Below are 26179 nucleotides of genomic sequence, written 5' to 3' on the forward strand. Positions count from 1 at the left end.
TGTCAGATTGGCAGCACTCGAAAATGTAACATGAAAAACGTGGTACAGCATAAAGGAGAGGACATAATTATTGCGCTAAAACAGATAAATTCTACAACTCAGGACGCTGGAAGATCATATACAGATTCTACTGTTTTACTCAAAGTTAAATCAAAACTGGGCCTTGGAATAAATGACAAGCATAATATTTTCGTTTCATGAACATGTGCATTTGTGTGTGTGTTTGAGAGAGAGAGAGACAGAGAGAGAGTTTAATTTTTAAAGTAGCTTTAACAATATCGCTACGATGTCTGCAGTGTGGCAGTGTACAGTGATGTCTAGCACTGGGGCATCATGCCGCAGACATGTAGCATCATACCCCACCCAGTCACATTATCCTGACACCAAACCGACCAGTCCTAACACTAACCTCTTAATGCTGAGTGCCTAGTGAGGCAGCTGTTAGTACCATTTTTATAAGTCTTTGGAATGACTCGGCCGGGGTTCCAACCCCTGACCTTCCGCATCCGAGGCTTTTGCTCTAACCGCTTACGCCATATTTACTTTTAGAACTTTTTGTATTTTACTTCATGCAGAGGACTGATATTGAATAACATTCATACAATGCGCGTTCAGCCCTTTTTGAGAAATATTTGCGGGATCGGGGATCTAAAATAACCCAATAGTCATAAAAGGCGACTACCCTAGGCAGTATCTACAGTGAATAGTGATCTGTATGGTTTACTCGCGACCAAAAGGATGCGACTTAAATTTCTACCGACGGAACAGCTTGGTTCCCTACCGAGGTTTGTCTTGGGCAAGACACTTTACTCCAATTGCCTGCGCACTAGAATAGCCTACGTGTGTTGCGGTGTAAAAGAAATAATCTCTAAGTAACTTTTATGTCATCTGAAATAGGTTACATCTTTAATCCCGTTAGTCAGGGAATTATGCAAAGAATTCAGCAAATTAAAAAAAACCTTTATGTCTATACGGAGCCAATAATGAAAAGGACACGTTATTTTGATAGAAATAAAACGAAAGAAAACAACAAAAAAACCACAAATAAATTGCAACAGCCATTGAATTTGTTGTCAGAACATGATGTAATCTACCCTCGTGTATCTTCCATGATCTGGAATCATATTCATTTAATCCATATGATTTCTTGGAAAAAATATTATTGTTCAAGTCTAAGAAATGCATTATCACTTTCACCAAAGCATTAATTAAACAAGACCCCCTTGATGGGACTGACGCTCTACTGACGAAAAGAATATCCACATAAGATCATCTATTCCTTTTATCTGCCGAGTGTTAAAAACATATATTCTTCAGCTATAACAAAGTTTTCAAATCAGCTACTGTTGTGGACATGCTGGATATCAGATTGGCACCATTTTCGTCTAGGACAACGTAGACATCATTATGATGTCTCTTAGTGAAAACTACTGGTCATAATGATCATCCATTCAGGTGGAGTAATGACAACAAGATTTTGAAGACAGTCGTCATGGCAGCCATATTGTATGCATCAATGGCACAATTTTCATTTACGACCAATTAGGTAATTATAAAAAGTCTATTGCTGAAAACATCATTTTGATATAGCCATCAATCTTTACAGGAGTATACATAACAACAGTTTCAAGATATGGCTTTCTATTCACGAGGAGTAACAACAACAAAAAAGATTTTTAAGACGGCTGTGACGACGACCATACTGGATATCAGATTGGCACCATTTTCATTTAAGACCAACCGAAAAAAATAGGAAATATTCTGATGAAAATCCCACGCCAATAGGACTTTCTGGTCAAGCGTTATAACAAGATTTGTAATGTGGCTGCCATGGCGGCACTAATGGATATCAGATCATGAATATTTTTTACTTCAGAATAGCTAGACATCGTAGAAATTCTTTAAGTGATAATCCCATTTCGATACGACCTTTCCTTCATAAGGAGTAGCGATAACACTATTTTCTAGATGACTGTCATGGTGGCCATATTGGAAGTTACATTGTGACTGTTTTCAGTCAGGACCAACTAGACATCATAAGAAGCCTGTTACTCAAAATCCCAAGTCGATGTAGCCAACCAGTCAGGAGAAATAGCGATAACAAGATTTTCAAGATGGCCGTATTATAAGACTTTTAAAGTGAAAAGTCTATGTTAAGATGACCATCCATAAAGGAGGAATAGCAATAACTAGATTTTCAAGATAGGTTCCGTGGTGACCATATTTAACATCGGCACGATTTTAATTCAGGATCAAGTAGACAGCGTAAGAAGCCTTTTAGTCCAAACCACATGTTGATAAGACCATCCATTCAAGGCGAGAAGCGACAGCAAGAGTGTTAAGATGGCCAAGCAGTGCCATTTTCATTTACTAACTTGACCATGAATTTGTTTTCAAAGTGTCAATGCAATCCTCCAAATAGTTTAGGATGATTAGCGATAACAAACTTGTGCTGCCGGAAAAACGACGGACAACAGACCATCCCATAAGCTGTTTTGTTTTATGACATGTAAAGCTAACAAGGAGTCTGGGTTTGTTTAAAGAGTTTCTTTGCATCAAAATATGGGACCAATATATATGACGGTCTCCAAAAAGATCACAATCTATGGGACGTGCCACTGGGTATGAACATCTAATTATGTGTCAGTCGTGTTCTAAACAGTTGTTACAAAAGAATAAATGTTCAAGTTTTAAAAAAAGATAACAGTTACTCAAAAAGAGAATCGATATTCAAACTGCAGTGTCTCGTCAGAAGAACGACGAATGCATCAAATGAAAATGTCCCTTTAGTCCTCCGCACGTTCTACCTAATGCAGAGAAACCATTTAGTTCTAAAATCGAAGATATGTCGATCGACAAACATAAGCACGTTCCATATATATATATATATATATATATATATATATATATATATATATATATATATATATATATATATATATATATATATATATATATATATATATATATATATATATATATATATATATAAAGTATATATATAAAGAAGGGTATTTTTCCTTTCAGAAAGTTTGGTATAAATTATTTCTTTCACTATAGTAACAGTTCCTTGAAAGAACACAAAAAACGAAAACTAATCCCTGGAAGTTGATGAAAAAGGCTGAGGTAAATTCGGTAGCATAATGCGCCGGCAGATCTGAGTCTGTGCAGTTTTGTTAGGAGTAATCAGGAGAACAAACAGCACAGACCCTAATCTGCAGGCACATTATGCTACGGCAGATCAGAATCTGTTTTTGCAGTTTGACTCGGCTTAAAAGCGATTATAAACGGTACCTTTAAATGGTTTATGCATCGAAGCACAATGCAGCAATGAATCATCATAAAACACGAAGTCTCTTTCTGCCTTTACTTATCAATTTAAAATGTCATCATGTTTCAACCACTTAGTATGAATTGATGCTCTAATTATCAACTTAGACATCATACAGAGTAACCTTGTTTTTACACATATTACGCAAAGTAATCTTCCTGCATTCGTATAAGTAAAACCTTAGTGATGCACTTGACATATACAGATGCATTTCGAAGGTACATTTTCAGCAATAATAACTTTTTGCAGTAATAATGCATCAGGTAAGACTTAAATTAACACCCAGATTCAAATTATTTTCTAGAAAGTCTAAATGTATGTCAGCCAGATTTGATAACAAGCAGTATATACTTTTAGCTTGTCTAAAGACGAGATTTCAAACTGGTCATGAATACATACCTCCCAAACCCTCAAAGTGAGTCTATTTAAAAAGTCAATACGTACATTATCAACAGTGCTCAATACAATTACTAAGCATTTCTCCATCAATTGAAATTTATCACTGATATTATCTTCAACGCAGATCTCTCATAGCAACATTTCATGCATTAATGATCATCGTACTTCACCTCCAAGAGCAATCCAGCACAAAACATGAATCGATGAAATGAGTCCTAATATCTAGATGTACATGGAGTAATATGTAAGGGATGTCCAACGCCTTGCTTGAGGCTGGTTTTAGGTTAATATTGTTCCTATTTCCAAAGACCTCATGACAATAGTCGTTGTCAAATGTAGAGTTATTAAACGCGCTAATATCACAGTCATTTTTGTTTCTTTAAACAACCAACGACCACACATTTATGGGACTTTAATTTCATAATTGCAGTTTTTTTATTGCTTCACATTCGTATGATGTATCAGTCTGCTTTACTAAACCGTAAATCGGTATTTCTTGCCACGCACAACTACCCTGAATAAAACAACCAATACGTAGAATTATTCCAATCCCAAATGACCAAAAAAAGTAAGGTCAACGCTCGCTTATAAGACAAGTCCAACTGCAAACTGGACAGATGCAGATCTACCGTCACATAATGCGCCGCATACCTGGGTTTGAGTACTTTGTTAGGAACAATCATTAAAACAACCAGAACAAAATCTGATCTGCAGACGCATTATGCTACAGCAGATCAGAATCTTTGTTCTTGGCAGATTTACTCGCCTTATAAGCGAGTACCGACAGTATAAGTAAGAAAAAACAGAACATTCCTTATGTTAAGAAATTAGCAAGGGTTCATGAAACTGCTACCGTAAAGTTTAGTGACTAGTGCTACTAGTAAATAGCTAATTACTCGGTTGGAGAAATATCTTCCAACACCAACTCCCCATAGAGCAATAATCACTACAATCTAACAAAACTATAAAGACGTGTAGAAACAAATAGTATATAGCCTGGATTTGGAACAATATTGAATCTCAACCTGATTAATTAATTCCTTCTTTGATTTTGAACAGAAGATGTTTATACTTAACCTTTAATTAGTGACTGATACAACAACCTTATTTTAAAGCCATTGTCAAATATTTGCAAGCGTAGGTGTGCATTCTGGCATTATAACGTTTGTACGAATGTGAAATTCATTATAATCGTGTTGTACTTGCACTACGAAACATATATTTAATAAAATTACAAACGACAAAAATATATTTTTTATGTTTTACATTTCTGATATTTTTTAAGATTTTGCAGATAATAAAAAGAGAGAAGGAAAAAAGGAAAGAAACTGCCCGTTTGCTGATTGTTTACACAAAGTGGATAAACGTTGATCTAATTCCACGAATTAATGCAAGCAACATAAAAAGTCTTCTGCTGATATGACTTTCCGTTTTGAAAGAGTAGTTGTTGTAGTGTTTAACGCCATTTTTCAGCACACGATAGGCTATACATGGCGGACAGTATTAATGGTGGAGGAAGAACCCTGAAAAACCCTGGGAAGAACCACCGACCCACGAGAAGCTACTGGCAGGCTTTCCCACGTACCCACGCTAGCCGAGCCTTGGACTCGAACCCACGCAGACAGAGGTGAGATGGCAGTGGTCCGTAACGGAGAGCGCTTTAGACCACTCGGCCACTCGGGGCCCCTTTGAAAGAGTAATGGAAACGATTGTTAAGACGCATGCCATAGTGGCCATACTGGATATCAGATTGGCGCCATTTCTTCTTAGTAGCAACTAGATGGCATAAACAGGCATTTCGTAACAACATATTGTTTATATGCCTGCTATCTAGGAGAAATAGTGATAAAAATAATTATCAAGATGGGCATCGTGACAGTCGTATTTGAAGTGGAATCAGCATCATTTTCATTTAGGATCAACTATCATGGGCGCCCGCACATAAGTACCGTAAAACGTGATAGCTGACCAGTACATGTTTGCCATCCCTCCACCTACCCACCCTTACCCCGGAACAATTTCTGCAAGTGGCATTTAACAAATCGTATTTTAAAATTAAAATATCTTTCGTTTTAAATTATATCGCCTTTTGATGATCCCCCTCAAAAAAAATCACATGACTTTCTCGGAATATCAAAATATTTTGCATCCTTGAAATCTGATGTGTAGCATTTCAGACTGACTTCTTTAGGGAGAAAACACACTGAATCAGCCTTGAGGAGGCTTTTTCACTTTGCTCAATTTATCATTTGTATATATTCAGTGAAAATGGCTTGCACTCCCCAAAAACATGTGATACAAAATGTGTGGAGTTAACCCAGTTACACAACATTTCCAGTCCACTGACTTTGAATTTACCACGTTGTTGCAATTTATTTTGTCTCATAAGGCGTGTAATAGTTTGAATGAATGGAAATAATTAAAATAAGAAAGATAGGTCAATGCACTAAGGCAGCCATATTAAATATCAGATCGGCCCCATTTTTATAAAGGCCCAGCCAGACATCATAAAACGTATTTTAGTGAAAACCCTATTTTGGTATGACCATCCATTCAGGAAGGGTAACTGGAACAAGATTTTCAAGATAGATGTTGTGGTGGATATACTCGGTATCAAATTGACACCGCTTTCAATTAATTTATGGTGTTTTTTTGTGGGATTGGCACCGCTTTGAATTAATTTTGTGGTGTTTTCTTGTGTGGGATTGGCACCGTTTTTCAACATATGATAGGCTATACATTGAGTTATACTCGGTATCAAATTGACACCGCTTTCAATTAATTTTGTGGAGTTTTCTCGTGTGGGATTGGCACCGTTTTTCAACATATGATAGGCTATACATTGATTTCATTATATCAGGCGGAGGAAGAACCTAAAAGAACCGCGTGAAGAAATACCAACCCACGGGAAACTACTGGCAATATTTCTCACATACCCACACTTCGATTTGAATGTTTATAGAATACACACTGCAGATATCGAGTGGTTATCAGATTTCATTTGTACAGTTCATTCTCATGGGCACGGACATGGCATATTCGCTAGATTCCGATATGTTAATTTATTTACACTGATTTTTGAGTCACTGGCACTAACGACATCTATTTGGATTTCCTTCCTTGATTGTAATGCCAACTAACGAATAGCGTGTACCAGTGGTGCATTGGACATCGGCTAAAAATTGTGGAGGCAATCGACTTTTTAAAAAAAAGTTTAATATCCAAAGTCTGACTACATACCAAAAAGAAGACTTTACATGTGTCTTTGAGGAAAATTATGTAGTTTTGCAAAAAAGGAGCGGCCTTGGAAAATCGCTTATTAATGAGTCCAATCCAAGTATGTGCACCCCTTGTCTCGATCATGCAGGCACAGTGTTCAAATTTGAACAACTTGATTCTGATTGGATGATGTGGCTTGCAATCGATCGCATCCAATAAAATTCACCGACCCAAAGTACTGAAATATCTGATCGATCCGCCAAAGTGTAAAAGCGGCTAACATATCGGAATCTTGGCTTGCGAAGATGCTGATGTGGTTACAAAATACACATTACAGATATTATGTGGTTATGACATGTCATACGTACACATTACAGATATTATGTGGTTGTGACATGTCATACGTATACATTACAAATAATATGTGGTTATGTCATTTCATACGTACATATTACAGATAGTATTTGGTTGCGACATGTTATACGTACACATTACAGATATTATGTGGTTATGACAGGTCATACGTACACATCACAGATGATATGTGGTTATGTCATGTCATACGTACACATTAGAAATATGTGGTTATGTCATGTCATACGTACACATTACAGATATTATGTGGTTATGTTATGTCATACGTACACATTACGGATAGCATGTGGTTGTGACATGTCATACGTACACATTATAAATAGTATATGGTTATGACATGTCATACGTACACATTACAGATATTATATGGTTACGACATGTCATACGTACACATTACAGATATTATATGGTTACGACATGTCATACGTACACATTACAAATATTATGTGGTTATGTCATGTCATACGTACACATTACAGATATTATGTGGTTATGTCATGTCATACGTACACATTACAGATATGTGGTTGTGACATGTCATACTTACACATTACAGATAGTATGTGGTTATGTCATGTCATACGTACATTTTAAATACAAACTCAGAAAACGAGATCAGCATGAACTGGTATGAGAGGATTGACTGAAATCTAAAAAGTAAGATAATCTAATAATATTCACTTCTTTTAAATGATTAAGCTAATTTAAATTAAGTTTATTTAACATATTGTCTTATTATTAATATACATTGACAACTAAATGTACCTATATATGAATGGCTTCTTTCCAACATATGCTTGCTTTTTAAATTAAGTTCGCACTTAAATTAATATATATTAAGCAAATTAAAGGAAAATTACACACATCTTCAACAGAGTGACCATCACATTGCAAACAACACTTTTCACTTCTAAAGATATATTGATTTCATTGTCCAAATCTTAATTAAAAATAATGAGAAGACACTGGAAGTTTTGTCAAAGCTGATTTGTTCGTGGTTACAGAAGAATCGGCCAAGTCAGTTTTCATATGTTTATAATGAGACAATCATCTTTAACCCTTCGTTAAAATTTTGAAGAAATAAAATTGGAGCAAGTTACAGTATTAGGAAATTGTGCAATTACATCAAACCTGGTCAACACCAAACTAAACCAACCCAAAAATATTTAACAGCCGAACTACACCAAACCCAAATAAGTTTAAAGTATTTTTTTTTTGAAGTGTTGTCAAGTAATACTATTAATTGATTATTACACTGGACAACAAATTTTTACAAAAGTCATGTTACTGAAATAAAATTAGTCAATTCTTATCAATTTTTATGTGCTGAACACGAATATGACAGTCAAATTGCAAAATTGGCTCTAGTTTTTTTGTAATCTGCAAGAAATTAATGTTTACATAACGAAATGCATTCCAATAGTAAAAGGTCAACTGTAATAGCCTACCTATAAAAAATCAAGTCATTGACTACATCTTAGATTTCTTCGCCTGTCTCTTGTACAGCTGTTCGGGAGCATCTCTGAGGAGTGTCCAGCAGTAGTCAGCCAGCATTGTAGTGGACCATTTTCCCTGGTATCTTTGTTCCATTGTTGCGATATCTTGATGAAAACGTTCGCCGTGTTCATCACTAACAATACCACAGTTGCTAGGAAAGAAATCCAAATGGGAATGAAGAAAGTGAATCTTTAGAGACATATTGCAGCCAAGTTTCTTATACTTCATCAACATGTCTTCTACTAGTTCCTTATAGTTTTCTGCCCTAACATTTCTGAGGAAGTTTGTAGAAACTAGGCGAAAAGCATTCCATGCTTGTTTCGCGTCACCTTCCAGCAAGTTGTTGAACCGGTCATCTTTGAAAAGCTCTCGAATCTGAGGACCCACAAAAACTCCCTCTTTAATCTTTGCTTCGCTGAGTCGAGGGAATTTTTCATGCAGGTATCGGAATGCTGGCAAAGTCCGGTCAATGGCTTTCACGAAGTTCTTCATCAAACCTAGTTTGATGTGAAGGGGTGGTAGCAAGATTTTCTGAGCCTCAACCAGAGCTGGGTGTTGGATATTCTTCTCTCCAATGGCTACATTCTGCCTGTGAGTCCATTCCTTCCTCATGTAGTGCATTTCCCTTGCTCGGCTATCCCACTCGCATAAGAAACACATGTATTTTGTATATCCTTGCTGCAGTCCCATTAAAAGGGCAACTACCTTCAAATCACCACAGAGGTGCCAGCTGTACTTGTTATACTCAATGGAATTCAGTAGCTGCCTTAAGTTATCGTATGTCTCTTTCATGTGGACAGCATACGCTACTGGAATAGATGGAAGAATGTTTCCATTGTGCAAAAGCACAGCCTTGAGACTCAGTTTCGAAGAGTCCACAAATAGTCTCCATTCTTGTGGGTCATGAGTGATTTTTAAAGCATTCATGAGGCCCTCAATATCGGAACAGAATATCAGATTACTTTCCTTTCTGAAGAAAGGCTCCAATTGCTGGTGGCGCTTTCGATATGCAGTAATTGTGACATCTTCTTCTAGAAGATTCCATTGTTGGAGTCTTGATCCTAGCAATTCTGCCTTGTTCTTTGATAAGTCCAAATCACGAATCAGGTCATTTAGTTCTTCCTGTGTTATTCTGTGTGGGGTTGATGATGCACCACAGTGAAAATCTGGATCACTGCATGCTGATGGACCAGGAGAAGAACAGGTTGACTCACCTTTGTCTTCGTCAGATGAATCAAGAGAATATTCTGCTGGAGGTTCTGGAATAGGAAGTCCCTCACCATGTGGAACTGGTCTCAATGCAGACGGAATGTTTGGGTAGACTATTCTCGACTTCTTTCGCTTCGTTATTCCGCCGGAAAGAGGAGGAACCAAGCAGAAGTAACAGTCATTTAGGTGGTTGCTTGGCTCTCTCCACACCATTGGGACTGCAAACGGCATTGATGACCTTTTGCAATTCAACCACTGTGAAAGCTGTGTTGTACATGTAGCACAGCATATATGCGGAGCCCAAGGCTTGTCTTGGTCACCAACCTTGTATCCGAAGTAAAGATGATATGCCTTCTTCACTTGAGAATTGATACTTTTCTTCTGGTTGGCAAATGTCACTTCCCCACAAATATAGCAAAAATTGTCCGCGGTATTAACACACTTTCGAGGCATTACTGTTCTTTATTGTACGTAAATGGATAAAATAATAAGTTTTATGTAACAGTAGCTTGAACTGTCTCGCACAACGTCTAAAATATTTTAAATGCTGAACCTATCTGATTGGGCTTTATATAGTACACTGCTTACGTCAGCTTCAGCAGCCGCCTGGCATTAGTATAATAGGCCTACACATGTATAGTACACTGCTGACGTCAACTTACTTCAGCAGCCGCATGGCATTAGTATTGCATTGCATCAGAAAATGATGCAATCAACTGTGGATGATGTGAGCATGATGGTATTATGCAATGTTACATCATTATTCCGGATGTTGCTGCAGTCCTACTGGAGAAATTTACACAGTGAAACATAGAAAATGAGGTATATGAATATCTTCAAAACGAGAGCCAATACAAATTTTTCACGGTTGTATTCGTGTTCGGCACACCAAAATACTACAGATTAGGGCCTTTTCAAGTCAGTAATGATTTCACTGTTGACCAGTGTTATCCAATATATAGTTCTCTATACAGTTTACTCGATATAGTAATTTCTAACTGTATATCAGTACGTGATTGCTAAACTAACCTGATGTATTTAAGCGGAGTTCTTCAAGGTTCACCGTATACAGCTACTAAACAAAATATTATCACACATTATTAGCACCAACACGAGCATAAATGTAGAACGTCTCAGTCGGGCTTGTGCCTTTTCTATGAATAAAAGACAAGGTACGTAATAATAAAACGTCCTCCACATAACTCACTGCATGAATGCTCGCCTAGGCTGAGGTGTCCGATTCTAAAATCCAGAGCACGTTATCGGCTAGAAACATGTTATAACGCTACACATAATTTATAACCAGACGAAGAAAAAAGTATGCTATTAAATCGCATTCTTGCGTTTTCTGTATTCTCTGTAGTTATGAAAAGCTACGTACTGGAAAATCATGTGATTTGGTACAGGTTGCCAATAAGAAGGTTAATATGATAGCTTTCTGACTTACGTAAGGAAATAAATTAGAAAATAATATCTGTATTGGGTTTGATCTCGAGGCGTCGCTGTCTTTTCGATTACTTTACCCACTTTGCTAATAGGAGCAGGATGTTCATCATCTTGACCATATACAAAATGGAAAATCCCATTTCTAAATATATTCACATCATACATTTATTAAATTTCAAGCATTTTAGAAGACAATTATTTTGAGTATCAAGTTTCGTTTGATGTTATTTTTACTCCACATCAATACAAGTATTTACTCTGAAGCAGAGTAAAGTACTTCGCCCAAGGAGGATTCATGGTAGCAGACATGGCTGATCCGATCGTAGGATTCGAACCCACATTTCTTCGTACGTACGTACGTACGTATGTATATAATGTATGTATGTATGTATGTATGTATGTATGCATGTATGCTTGCATGTATGTATGCATGTATGCTTGCATGTATGTATACATGTATGCATGTATGCTTGCATGTATGTATGTATGCATGTATGTCTATGTGTCTGTCTGTATGTATGTATGTATGTATGTATATATGTATGTATGTACGTATGTATGTATGTATGTGTGTATGTGTATGTATGTATGTATGTATATATGTGTGTATCTATGTGTTTATGTATGTATGTATGTATGTATGTATGTATGCTTGCATGTATGTATGCATGTATGCATGTATGTTTGCATGTATGTATGTATGTATGCATGTATGTCTATGTGTATGTATGTATGTATGTATGTATGTCTATGTGTGTGTGTATGTATGTATGTATGTATGTATGTATGTATGTATGTATATATGTGTGTATCTATGTGTTTATGTATGTATGTATGTACGTATGTATGCAGAGGTTGTTGTTGTTGTTGTTGTTGTTATAGAGTTTAACGCCATTTTTCAGCACAGGATAGTCAATACATGACGGCCAGTATTAATGATGGAAGAAGAACCCGGGAAAACCCCGGATAGAACCACCGACCCACGAAAAGCTACCAGCAAGCTTTCTCACATATCCACATTGGCCGAGCCCGAGACTCAAACCCACGCAGACAGAGATGAGATGGCAGTGATCCGTGACGGAGAGCGCTTTAGACCACTCGGCCACTCGGGGCCCCGTATGTATAGGTAGATATATGTTTGGAAGGTGTATCTGTCGCATCATAATTAGTTATCACAATTACTGTAGTTATCTTTTTCAAGAATAACAGACTTCACTTCAAATATTTCAGCAACCGCTCCGGTGGCCTAGTGGTTAGAGCGTCCTCCTCGGATGCGGAAGGTCCTGGGTTCGATCCCCGGCCGAGTCATACCAAAGACTTACAAAAATGGTACTAACAGCTGCCTCGCTTGGCGCTCAGCATTAAGAGGTTAGTGTTAGAACTTGTGGGCCTGCTGTCAGGATAATGTGACTGGGTGGGACATCATGCTACATGTCTGTGGCATTATGCCCCAGTACTATATGCATCACTATAAGCTGCCATACTGCAGACATCGTAGAGATATGACTCACAAATTGTTGCAGCTACGTTAAAAATCAAAATCACACACACACACACTCAAATATTTCATCTCCCCAAATTCAAATACCTATAAAGACTGGTAGATTCCTAATATGACCTTTCCTGTGTGATTCATGGGCGATGTTTTCATGTCGAAAATCACAAATCGCTCGGGTAACCTCGTACTCCAGAACCTGGGGAAAACCACGCCTGCTATAGAACTCTAGAAAACTACGGCTACTCCAGAACCCGAGACAACCATGTTTACTCCTGAGATGAGATATCCAGCCTATTCATTAGCATAATAATCCTGAAAACCCCCCAAAATTTCTTTTGAAACTTTGACAGCGCCATGGTGGCCATATTGGACATCAGATGGTACCATTTTCACGAAGGACCAACCAGATATCACTAGAAGTATTTCAGTGAAAACCCTATGTTGATATGATTCAGGAGGAGAAGCGATAATAAAATGTTTAATATGACTGTCATAGCGGCCATATTGACTCATATCGGAATCATTTTTCACATAAAACCATCTAGACAGAATAAGAAGTCTTTAACTGTAAACCCATGTTGACACGACCATCAATTCCGATGTAGCAGCCATACAGGATGTCCAAACAGTACCATTTTCATTTATGACCAACAAAACAATGTGGGACCCTGGTGGCAGAGTGGTCAAAAGTGCTCGCCTTTACCGATCACAGTCATCTCACTTCTCTCCGCGTGGGTTTTAGTCTCGGGCTCGATCAATATGTGTATGTTAGAAAGCCTGCCAGTAACTTCCCCTGGGTTGGTGGGTTTTCCCCGTTTTTTTTCCCGACTTCTTCCTCCACCAGTTAAACTGTCTGCCATGTATAGAATATCATATTTTGAAACAATACGTTAAACCCACAATAACAACAACCAGCAAACGGGATGAATGTCAGTGTACAGTTTCAAGGCAATTATCCAAGTGGTTGAGGACGAGTTGCGACAACAAGCTTGTGCCAACCGACTGACCGACGATGGACACTAGAACATCTCATAAGCTCTTCTGATAAATGACCACTGTAGCTAAAAATCAAGTGTATGGCCAAACTTGCCTTCATTACGTGTGTAAGAAGGTTATACAAAATAAAGAAGGCCTGATAAATAAATCCTATCTCGTTTTTGTTTTCCACAACTTTTGGTTTTAGTCACGTATATCCAAGCGTCCTTGCTGACTTCTAAACCAATATATAAAGTCAGTTTTTAAAAACAAATACATATATTTAAAATTCACCTTCGAATTTTAGTTAGTAGAATATATCTTTCACTAGAAGAAAATGTTTTTGCACTCGAATACCGACAACCAATTGCTAATGAGCGTCCGTAGTCAATCCATATTTATTATTTAACCGCCGCATTCTGTAAGCAAGCATTGATAATTTATGTTGGTGTTGACTGCTATCGAAAATATGTAGCCCGTGTTAGAATGTCTACCTCGCTGACCCTATTTCGTCTCGCTTGCAATATGAGATCTATGTCTGTACTCGATGTATAAACGAAATGGGTTTGTTTCGCAGTCTTTTCCCAATTATCCGAAGCCGGTTGTTTACTACGAAATGTAATGTGACTGTAATATATTTACTGTTTACCACGAAATGTAATGTGACTGTATATTATATTTACTGTTTACCACGAAATATAATGTAGCTCAGTATATTTACTAGGAACCTGACGCAATGTACTTATTGACTTTAAGTACTCCAGACGACGCCTTTCCCGTCACAGGATGATATAGACATTTGTTTTTTAAAACATGGTCGAGTAGACACGATTACAGATTTGTATACGTTAACGTACGTGGCTATTCTATAGTGAAACATGTAAAAAAAAATTATGTATACATGACTCAAAGCTGTGGAACTTTCTTTGTTTAGTGTGCGGTTGTTGAAGCCGATAGAAGTGTGTGTGCGTGCGTGCGTGTGTTGATGTGCATTTGTTTCCTGAATTTGAAATGTGTATTTTCAATTAATTATATGATACAGGTATATTTACACTCAGTCGCACAAGAATATTATCACAAATCTGTGGTGGTCTTCCCAACAGTAAGAAAGAATGAAAGTTTACATTATGTACGGAAAAGCATACGGTATATGGAAGAGTCGATGCAAGGTAATGTTCATAAAGCAATAATAGCAAGGCGTGGCAATTAGGATTTAGAAAATGATCAAAACATTATTAATCCAAATTCTCATAAAAAAAGTGACTGCGATGACTGCAAGTTTACCAGAAGAATCTTAAACTAAAGCAAAAAGACTGTAAATGAGATGGGCAAAATTATCTACCATCTCGTTTATTTTTTTTTTTTTATCTCAGTTCAAGTTATTTAAAGAAGGAATTGTATTATCACAAGTTATATATCAGACCATTTAAAAGTGAAATTTCAAGATATGTTAGGGGAGGTACGTTGAGTATTTAAATATTAATAAATAATGAATAAAATAAACAATATGTGAAGTAACGGAAACATATGTCGTTAAATAGGTGATACAAACGTCAACGACATTCAGTAATAAGGTCCAAGTATGTAATCAGTTCCATTTACATAATATTTTACTTCGAATTGGAGATATCGCTATAAAACCTGCATCGTACATGAAGAAAAAAAAATAGGAAGAAAAGGCCTGAACACAACAATGAACGTTTTAGGAAAATGAAATGTGTCAAGGTTACAGAAGTATAATTAGTATAAAAATCACACAAGACCCAGGCAGTAAAAACTGAACAATTGCAAAACAATAGAAATAAGAACATTTAAGAAATGGTGCTAAGGTCAAAAGCAACATATTTGGATATGGGGGAAGAACAGTATAATACTTCTTTAATTTGGAAGAACATAATTATATTAAGATAGATTATGTCAAGTTGATAAATGAATTTGGAAATTAATATATAGATCATAAAAGAACTTTCAGAACAACAAAAGCTTATTATAATAAGTTATATGATGATAATATTATTTTGGAAGAAACGGTAATTGAAAATCAACTAGGTCCAAAATGAATGTAAACCTGCGTATAATTTTGTCACAAAGTTTGGAAGGTGAAGTTATTTATAAAAAACGACCCAAGGCAGTTAAAGGCATTGAAAATGATACAAGGCAGTTAAAGGCATGGAAAATGATACAAGGCAGTTAAAGGCATGGAAAACGATGCAAGGCAGTTGAAGACATTGAAAATGATACAAGGCAGTTAAAGGCATGGAAAATGATACAAAGCAGTTAAAGGCATGGAAAATGATACATGGCAGTTAAAGGCATGGAAAATGATACAAGGCAGTTAAAGGCATGGAAAATGATACAATGCAGTTAAAGGCATGGAAAATGACACAAGGCAGTTAAAAGGCATGGAAAATGATACAATGCAGTTAAAGGCATGGAAAACGATGCAAGGCAGTTAAAGGCATGGAAAATGATACATGGCAGTTAAAGGCATGGAAAATGATACAGTTAAAGGCATGGAAAATTATACAGTTAAAGGCATGGGAAATGATACAGTTAAAGACATGGAAAACGATACAGTTAAATGCATGGAAAATGATACAAGGCAGTTAAAGGCATGGAAATGATACAGTTAAAGGCATGGAAAATGATACAAGTCCAGATCTAGATGATTTTTTTCTTCATTTAAATGTTTGGAAAGATTTACTGATATTCATATGTACATCAATTTACTATGGATATATATATATATTTATTTCATTTAGTCAATAATATGGGTTCAGGTTGTATAGCAAATAAAATAAAAAGTGTTTTAGACGATTTAGTACAGGGCATCAAAACGATTTTATTTTTGGAAGATATTTTGAGGAAAATATTACAATATGTGAGTAGTATAGTGGCGCGATATGGCGAGAATGGGAATATAACAATATAATTGTGAAAACTTATAGCGACAAGATTAAACTTAATGCCATTAAAGGGATATATGAGAAAATAACATTATCTAATGTTAAAATCATATGTGAAATTATCAAATCAATCGACATGGGATGGGAAATGCACTATTAAAAATGTCCATAAGATTAACAATATCGGTTTCTATAATGACACTACAGGAACTGTAATGTTAACATTTATAGGGACAAGTTGGGAAATCTAAAGTTTAAATGTCCATAGATTTAACATTATATGTCTCTATGCGGACAAGATGGAACAGAAATGTTAAAATGCATCAGGACAAAATGCGACGTTAAAACGCCAATCGCTTTAACATTAAGGTACTATTCGAAGACAAAATGAAATGTAATATTAGAAACGTCCATATGTTCAACATTATGATACTGTCTGCCTACTAAGGGAAAGGCGATGTTAACTATGTTTATAGGTTTAACTTGATTTTCTGCGAACAAGGCAGGAAAGCCTATGCTAAATAATGTCCATAGGTCTAACATCTGTTTGTGTCTCTGGTGACAAGATAGGAAATGTGATGTTAAAACCATATTTGGCCAACACGCACTCATGTATCGACAACACAGAGTAGGACGTAAAGGAAGATGGATCTAAATTCCTGTTCAGTGTCTATTGATGACTATAATTGTATATTATTCAAGTACTGACACTTTTTTCTCATTAAGATAGTGTATAAGAATGTTAGTCTAAGTGTATGATCATTCCTACTCCTTTCTCTTTTTTCACTCTACAGCATTACTAGGTTGTAGGGACTGTGAGGTGATAATAATAATAATAATAATAATAATAATGAGGACTTTGCATAGCGCCTAATCTTTAGAAGTTCTATGCGCTTTACAACATTAGACCTATAAGATAAAAAAAACATATATAATGATATGATTACAAAAACAAACACCATGATATTAGAAAACATAAAAAAACATAATGAAAATATTTAGGGTAGGAAACACTATTATGCTTTAAGTTTGTTCTTGCAGTCGAAATAAGTGAGTTTTGAGAACACTCTTGAATGGGATCACTGTGTCTTTGTGTCTAAGTTCAGTGGGCAATTCATTCCACGTTCCTGGACCCTGGTATGCAAAAGAACGCTGTCCATATGACTTTGTTTTCATAGTGGGAATCATGAGTATACGATTGTCAGAAGAGGAGCGTAAGTATCTTGCTGGTGTGTACACATGGGTGAGGTCGGATAGGTTTTATTGATGTTGTTGTTGCTGTTGTAGGGTTTAACGCCATATTAAGCACACGATAGGCTATACATGGCGGCCAGTATCAATGGTGGAGGAAGAACCCGGGAAAGCCTCGGAAAGAACCACCGACCCTCGAGAAGCCACTGGCAAGCTTTCTCACATACCCACATTGGCCGAGTCCGAGACTCGAACCTATGCAGACAGAGGTGAGATGGCAGTGATCCGTAACGGAGAGCGCTTTAGACCACTCGGCCACTCGGGGAGGTCGGATAGGTATGTTGGCCTGGAGTCCATCAGTCAAAAGTAGCACAGAGAACAAATTTTTGTGGTTGATTCTGGATCGAATGGATAGCCAGTGTAGGTACAGATCAGCAGGGAGGTGTGCTCAGATCGTGGTAATCTAAGTATGATCCGAGCAGCTGTGTTTTGAACTTTCTGAAGTTTCTGGAGTAGATATTGAGATGAACCAGGCATAATTGAGTTACAATAGTCTAGTCTTGAAAGTACTAATGAACACACAAGTGTTTTAGTGACACCAACTGAAAGATATTTGCGAATGGAGCTGATGCGTCTCAGCTCAAGATATGCAGCCTTGCATATGTTCATGACATGTTGGTGCAGTCTGAGAGTACTGTCCAGAGTAACACCTGGGTTTCGTACTGATTGTGTGAATTTAATGTTGGTGTTGCTGAAATTTATTGTTTGAGGTAAAGGATGTGAAGGAGAAAGTCTTTGTGTTGTGATCAGAATGACCTCAGTTTTATCATCATTCATCTGCAGCTTGTTACATGTCATCTATGATTTCACATCAGAAATGCACCTCTCTACACCTTGGATGGTAGCATCAAATTCAGTTTGGTGGCTAGATTTGTATATTTGGGTGTCATCAGCGTACAATTGGTGAGACACTGGATGATGATCTATGACACTTGAGAACGGCTGAATGTATATAATGAAGAGAACAGGTCCAAGAACAGACCCCTGCGGAACACCACAACATATATCAACTGGGCTGGAATGTATTCCATTTGCATACACAATTTGTGTCCTGTTGACCAAGTAGGACTTGAACCACAGTAAGGCTGTATCATGAATGACAAATACATGCTGGAGACGGTGAAGTAATATATCACGGTCTATTGTGTCAAATGCTGCAGACAAATCAAGTATGGTGAGGAATGTAATCTTTCTGCTATCCAAAGCATAGAGAATGTCATTAACTACTTTTAGAAGAGTAGTTTCAGTATAGTGGCAAGGGCGATATGCAGATTGTACATTGCTAAAAAGACTGTTTGAATTCAGATGAGATACAAGCTGGGATAGAACAACCTTTTCTAAGACTGATTTTTTTATATGAATGGGAGATAAGAAACTGGGCGGTAGTTCTTTAAATCGTTATGGTCTAGTGTTGGTTTCTTCAGCTGAGGCTTTACAATGGCAGTTCTGAAAAATGATGGGAATTCCCCGGATGAGAGAGAGGTATTAATAACATCAGTTAGTGAAGGCAATACTGGATCTAAGCACTCAAGCAGCAGTGATGTTGGAATTGGATCAAGTTCACATGACTTTGGTGCACTCTTCATCACGACTGTACGTACGAAATCCATAGAGAAAGGTTCAAATGCTGCTAATGGTTGCCGCTCAAATTCTGTATCCCAACTGTATGGTGACGACGAGTCAGTTGAAAGTGTGGTGTCAAGCTTATCTCTAATGGTTTGTACTTTGTCACGGAAGAAATTTGCAAACATGTCCGGAAGGTCGACTGGAGAAAAGGTATTTGGAAGTGGTGTAGATTTGTTCCTTGGCATTAGCTTGTTTGTAATCTCGAAGAGCTCTTTGCAGCTGGAACTTTCCATGATCTTAGTAGTGTAGTGGGCTGATTTCGCTGCATGGACTATATTTGTGACGTTCTTCTTAGCGGCTTCATAGATTTGCTTATGAATAGTGAGTCTGGTGGAAAGCCAAAGCCTATCAGCTTTACAGCGGTCTCTTTTAGCAGTGCGAAGCTGGTCCCTAACAGTGCTATACTTTTGAATTGATACTATGCACTTGGTAGCTGGGGCATGTTTGTCGAGCAATGAACGCAGGCAGTTATCGAGTTGTTCTGCTGTAGGAGGTAAGTTGTTAGGTTTGCTTGGATGTCATGTATTAGTTTGGTTCTATTTATCATACGGATGTTTCTTTCAGTAGCAGATAAAGGTGGAGGGTTAGGGACTAATACGTCAAGATGGCATATAATGCATAGGTGATCTGATGCAAGTTCAAGGGATACCAGGGAGGACCGTAGAATGTTATCATCAGGTCTATGAAGAATCCAGTCTAAAATGTGACCAAGTTTATGGGTGGGTTGGTTAACTGACTGCTTGAGGTTGAAAATATTAATGTAATCTAGGAGCTTTGATATGTTTGGGTTTCCGAGAAAGTCAAAGTGAAAGCTGAAATCTCCAAGAATAATCAGGTTGCCACCTATCGAATTTCCATATTACAGGAGATTCGGAAACTGCTAAAAAAAAAGAGATTCAGTCAGCTTGTTTTTTCTACTAGGAGGAGGGCGGCATAGGCAGAAAAATGGACTGACCTTTGCTCCAGTGTGAGTGTGGTTTGAACTGGTTCAAACGATATGTGGTCGAAATTGAAAGTTGTGGTGTGGTTAAGACGTTTGATAATGGAGTTCTTTGTGATGACAGCAATTCCACCTCCGCGAGAGTTACGGGGGAACGACTTGATGGACTAACCAGTGGGTGTAAGATCCGCACACTTGGGCTCATCGCCTGATGTTTTAGCTATGTTTCTGTCAGGAAAAAGACGTCGATATTCTGGTCGTTGATAAAATTAACTATTTCTGTGCGCTTTTCCGGTGGTCCTCATGATTGGGCATTGAATAAAGCAATACGCAGAGGTATCTCTTGGATAGTTGACACAAAGGTCGACGAATTACTAGGGATTTGAATTAGGTTATCTAAATTACCGGTCGAATTTTTAAATTGTTGAGCCTGAAAGAGCATAAGGGAGATAACTGGAATTCTTCTTCCTGTTCTATGCCGGCCAACTTTGAAACAACGTTTCTTTTTTCGCTTCTGTTTACATTTAGGTAATGATGAATGTAGTCCCAGTTCGTTTAGTCTAGAGCACAATGTAGTGTGGAGAGCCAAGGAGTGGTCATTTAAGGCAATTAATGAGGGTCTATCATAGCATAAACGGTTGACTGGCGAATATCACGTGATGGCGGTTTGTTCAAAATCAAAACGAAGTTGTAGCAGTGGAGCAAGACAGCTGAGAAAAAGTCTAATTGTTCTCGTTTACATAACAAGAAGATGAAAAAAACACATACGAACTGAATATCCAATACATAATGAACACAATAACGTAAACGAAGATCGGCAACAAGCACAAATATCATGAAAACGGCACAAAAAACAGCTGCTTCAAGCCTGTTAAGCAATAGCGGCCATCTTGTCTTATCTTGATAGAGACAAGAGTTATATTTAAAAAAGAATGGTACGCAAAAATTGGGGGATAGGGGCTTTTCTTTATTTATAAGGGAGAATGGGAAACTTACAGGGAGACAGGGAACATGGTTTTGTTTATAGGAGATGTAAACTTCAACTTCACACCAATTGGTCAGTAGATGAGTATGTTAGTCACTCCAAACGAAGCGGTAAATGTAGGGTGTTGGCCACTCAAAACGGCATGTCGGAGAGTAAGTGTAATTTTAACATGATATGAAGCATCTTGTACCTTAAGATACCCACACGTTAAACCTATAGATATTTTGCCATTTTTTAACTTTAGATCTCCCATTAAATTATTCTGTCCGCAGAGTCCCATAGAGGTAAAACTAAGGACTTGTTTACGTTACATTTCCCATCTTGTCCCTGTAAAATTCAATACTACGGGTCCAATCATTTCCCTATATATTTTATTATTACACGCTCATCTTTTCCTCCGTTTACTTTGCATTGTCTGAATCGATCAGTATTTTACGATATTTAACTCGCGCAAAACTTCATATTGCACTCATAAAAGAACTACTTTCTATTGTAAACAAACTTTTGATTTGTCAACAAATCATATACACTCACGTAGTAGGCGGTTTACGTTTTGGTTGATTAAATTTGTTTCTGAATGAACTAAAGCAGATGTTTCGTACACTGCCACATAGCAGCTGCTTTGTTACATTCCGCGTTAACGTTTCCTACAATGTGTTGGATTTAGGCGGGAGATAGATAACATACAAACGACAAGGCATAAACTGTCTTCTTTAGCTGGTAATAAGGATGGCAAAAATATACTTACTGCTTTACATAAAATGTTTTTTCTTAGCTCTGCGAATCCGAATTAGATGAGCCATGTCATGGGTTCTCAAACTTGATTACAAATTTCGAAATTTATTGTAATTTAGACTATATTCCAAGTGCAATTACATCCTCCTTACTGCACTTAAAATGAAATAAACATTATATTCCATAGTGACTTTTTGATAATTGCAATTGAAAGACTTCATATTTTCCCCACATTATGATTTTAACATTCAATGACAGAACAGAAATACACTTGCAGATGTCAAGATGCTGCTCCGTCGCCGCTGAAATCCGATGTACTTCATGTAGAATTGGTATAGATAAAACCAGTGCATAATCACAAAAGTTCATAGACACGACAAAAATACCAAATTCTATTCATTTCAGATCAAATGGAAAAGTTTGTGCAATGCGCATTCGTTCAAAATATGACTCCAAATTTCAATTTTAAACAGACCAAAACGCCATTTTCTTTTAAAAGTTATGTCTAGCGCTCGACTAAATTCAGATTTATCTTAGCGGAGTTATGTGCGCATTTTTAATAATGTTGTTGTGTAATGAAGCATTTGCTTTTGTGTATTTAGTTTGGAATACGGCATACATTCAGTTACTTTGTTTCTTGTAGTGTATTTTTGTTGATATAATTAAGCCTTAGGTAGAATAAGAAAATGAGCATATAAAAATGGTTACTGCATTTGTATGGGAAACTATAACTCGTTTTGTCGGATGGATATACTTCACTCCCAAGTTCGTGCAGTATTTCCATCAGAAAAACTCGTTCATATTTTCCCATGCAAATGCAGTAATCTATAAATATCACCATTCCCATTTTATCCCTATAGAAACCCATAATGTTCAATCTATGGATATTTTTAACATTACATTTCATATTCAATCCCCATACCGACCCATCTGATAATTTCCAATAGGGTTAACACTAATTTTTTGTTTGTACCAATATCAGCCCATCCAAAATCAGTTATAGCGATAAGGGGAAAGAACATTTTAAAAATAAGCATTTTGTTTTGATTTGTCACTATAAATCTTCAAACTGGTGGCCAAATGTTAACTTCCCACTGTCGCCATAAAGGACAATCTAAAAATATTTATAGCGAGCAGGAGGATATCAGTGTTGAAAATAGCATTACCTTTCGCCTTGTCGCTATAAATTATTAAATGGCCGCCTAATTTTACATTCCAGTGTTACTTATATGACATCTCATTCGAAACAGTAAAGCAAATGGTTTGACATGGATTCAGTATTTTGATACATATGGTTCATAGATACTTTTTTACTATAAGTCTTACTTATTGGAACTCTGATATTAATGGTATTTGTTGAAGAGCTTTCTGCATGTAACAAAATAACAAATGATTTCTTTCAAAACATTTTATATATATCCTTAATATGCATTTATACAGATTACTCGTATCTTCTGCTCATGTAACAAAGACTGCGTGTATCTTTAAACGGTACATCTTCTCACGCTCATGTTACACAGATTGCCCGTATCATTCAGCATTACATATAACGGATTGATTCTGCACCTGGTACGTGTTATCAACTATACATATATTCTCATGGACATAAACACATGTAGCCGACTCGAGCTGGCCTGATCGGTATTGATCCCCCAACCCTTGGTTTACGAGTCCTAAGCTTTAACAACTGGAATATTGCGGCTTCCTTTGTATGTTCACGACGACGGTAGATTAATACTGCGGTTTAAAGTGTTCAAAACATATATTGTCAGAAAGCTAACTGTTGTTAGGCTGTCAGAAAGCTACCTGATGCTAGGCTGTACGTCCTTCGCTACTGATTGAAACATTTCTTAAAACTAAAAGGTGGAATATCACTTCACTAACGCATTAACTAATATTACAAAATGTTATACAGATGACCTGTAAACCAATCTCTATTCAATCATTTCTAAATAGCTACCTGGCCGCAGAGACCATTCATGACTTAAAGAATAATGCCAGTCCTACATCAAATATTGTCACCTTTACTAACTGTTTAAACACTACTGAAATTATCGTTTCTCCAAATAAGTCTAAAAGACTTGGACAAAATTTGACAGAAAACATTCTGGCAGGAAGACCTTTCAAGTGTGGCTTTAATTACCAAAGAGAAAAATCTGTAAATGGCTTCTTTTCCAAAAGCTCTAAGCAGAATTTGGCCATATTTGATTTAAAGCAACCTGGAATAAAGGAGTTTCATATTTACACAAACGGTTTCGATCTGCCACCTAATTCAATCGCCTAGCAGAAAGACCTTTCAAGTCTGTGAAGATAATCCTAATCCGCGATCAAATATGGATGCCGTTCCTAAAAGTACATAAACATATAAATAACTTCATTTCAAAGCCAGCAAAAGTTCAGCAAATTTGTTACGTAAAGGCCGTTCAAGCTTATATAAATGAAGCCAGTCTATCATGGTCGTTACAAGACTGCTTGTAAAATTTGACCAAATGAAACGAAAAGCATCCCGGCAAAAACGTCTTCATTTTTTTTTCTTCTCAAAACTGATGCTCACCCGATATCAAATATGGCTGCCATTACTAAAAAATATAAATTTTTAAAAGAACTTCAGATTTGAAAAACAACTGACAGACGCGACTGTACACAAAAGTCTTTTAAATTTAAAAGTGAGGCCAATCTGCCATCAAATTGTTTCGTTGTTACTAAAATAGAAATAAATATTTTATTTCAAAAAAAGATATTCCTCTCCACAAGAAATCCTATAAGGTAATAACATTATACCGGCTGAAAAGAATCATCATGATTTGATATAAGACCATTTCTTCTTTTCGATGCCAGGTGTTGAAATCATGTATGATATTCATTAGAAATAACAAGATGTTTAAATAATCTACTCTGGTGGATATATTGGAATGCGACGTGGCACCGTTTTAATGTACGACCACAAAGACATCAAAAAAATATTTTGGTGGAAACCCCATGTCTATATATCTTTCCGTTTTGTAGTGCAACGATAACAAGACTTTCAAATTAGAATGCCATGGTCGCCCTATTTGCAACCACACCGGCATCATTTAAACATAACATAAACTAGAACATAAGAAGTATGGTGGTGAAAAAACAATATTGACATGACCGGCCTTTTATGAAAAATACGGATAACAAGACGTCCAAGATGGTCTCTGTGACCGGCATGCTGAGTATCCGAGTGGTACCAATATGGCCAACCAGACATCATAAGCTGTTTAGTAAAAGTTCCATGTTGATATGATCATCCTTTGAGATGTAGTTAATAACAGTATTTTTAAGATGGCTACTCTTGGATATACTGGACACTTAGCTCCCACTTCCTCGGCATGATATAGGTGTTTCCGTTCAGATTCTGGAAAGTGATACAAATGCACGAGTACTGCATGCCTATAACATTTAAATGTCGCCTACATTAGCAAGGACCAATACATTTTGGGCACGTTTCTATACAACAAGACAGCCCTCCATTATCATCATTGCGTACTTTCCAACGTGTCTGGCTGGATAATCTTTGATACATAACTCCTCGAATTCATAAGTGATTAAAAGAAGGAGCATGCAGGTCCTGTTTGGATTTCCTAAATAGTCCAGCTTATTGCAGTTATTTATAATTAAAAAATAAGTTAAATATTACCATATTAGCATCCACCAATACACTGTTTGAGCTAAACTCTTATTATGTTCCCATTCGTATATCCACACAAAAAATTATTCTGAATATTCCGCATACTATTTCCTAAAATAACTATCTGCAGAT

The 26179-nt window shown here is 36.8% G+C and overlaps 1 protein-coding gene across 5 annotated transcripts in view; it reads right to left on the minus strand.

Annotated features, from left to right (window-relative positions):
• Positions 1–26179, minus strand: part of LOC149807336 (uncharacterized) — a 295678-nt gene that overhangs the window by 228413 nt on the left and 41086 nt on the right. Inside the window, exon 1 of one of the 5 annotated variants that reach the window (XM_089965479.1) lies at positions 11060–11228. The exons of the other annotated variants lie outside the window; for them this stretch is intronic. The gene's annotated coding sequence lies outside the window, so the exon portion shown is untranslated. Of the gene's footprint in view, positions 1–11059; positions 11229–26179 lie in introns of those variants that run through there. 5 annotated transcript variants of the gene reach the window in all.

The sequence above is a fragment of the Sinohyriopsis cumingii genome, chromosome 1 (assembly GCF_028554795.1).
Source record: "Sinohyriopsis cumingii isolate HCF-2022 chromosome 1, ASM2855479v2, whole genome shotgun sequence".
NCBI classification, from domain to species: domain Eukaryota; kingdom Metazoa; phylum Mollusca; class Bivalvia; order Unionida; family Unionidae; genus Sinohyriopsis; species Sinohyriopsis cumingii.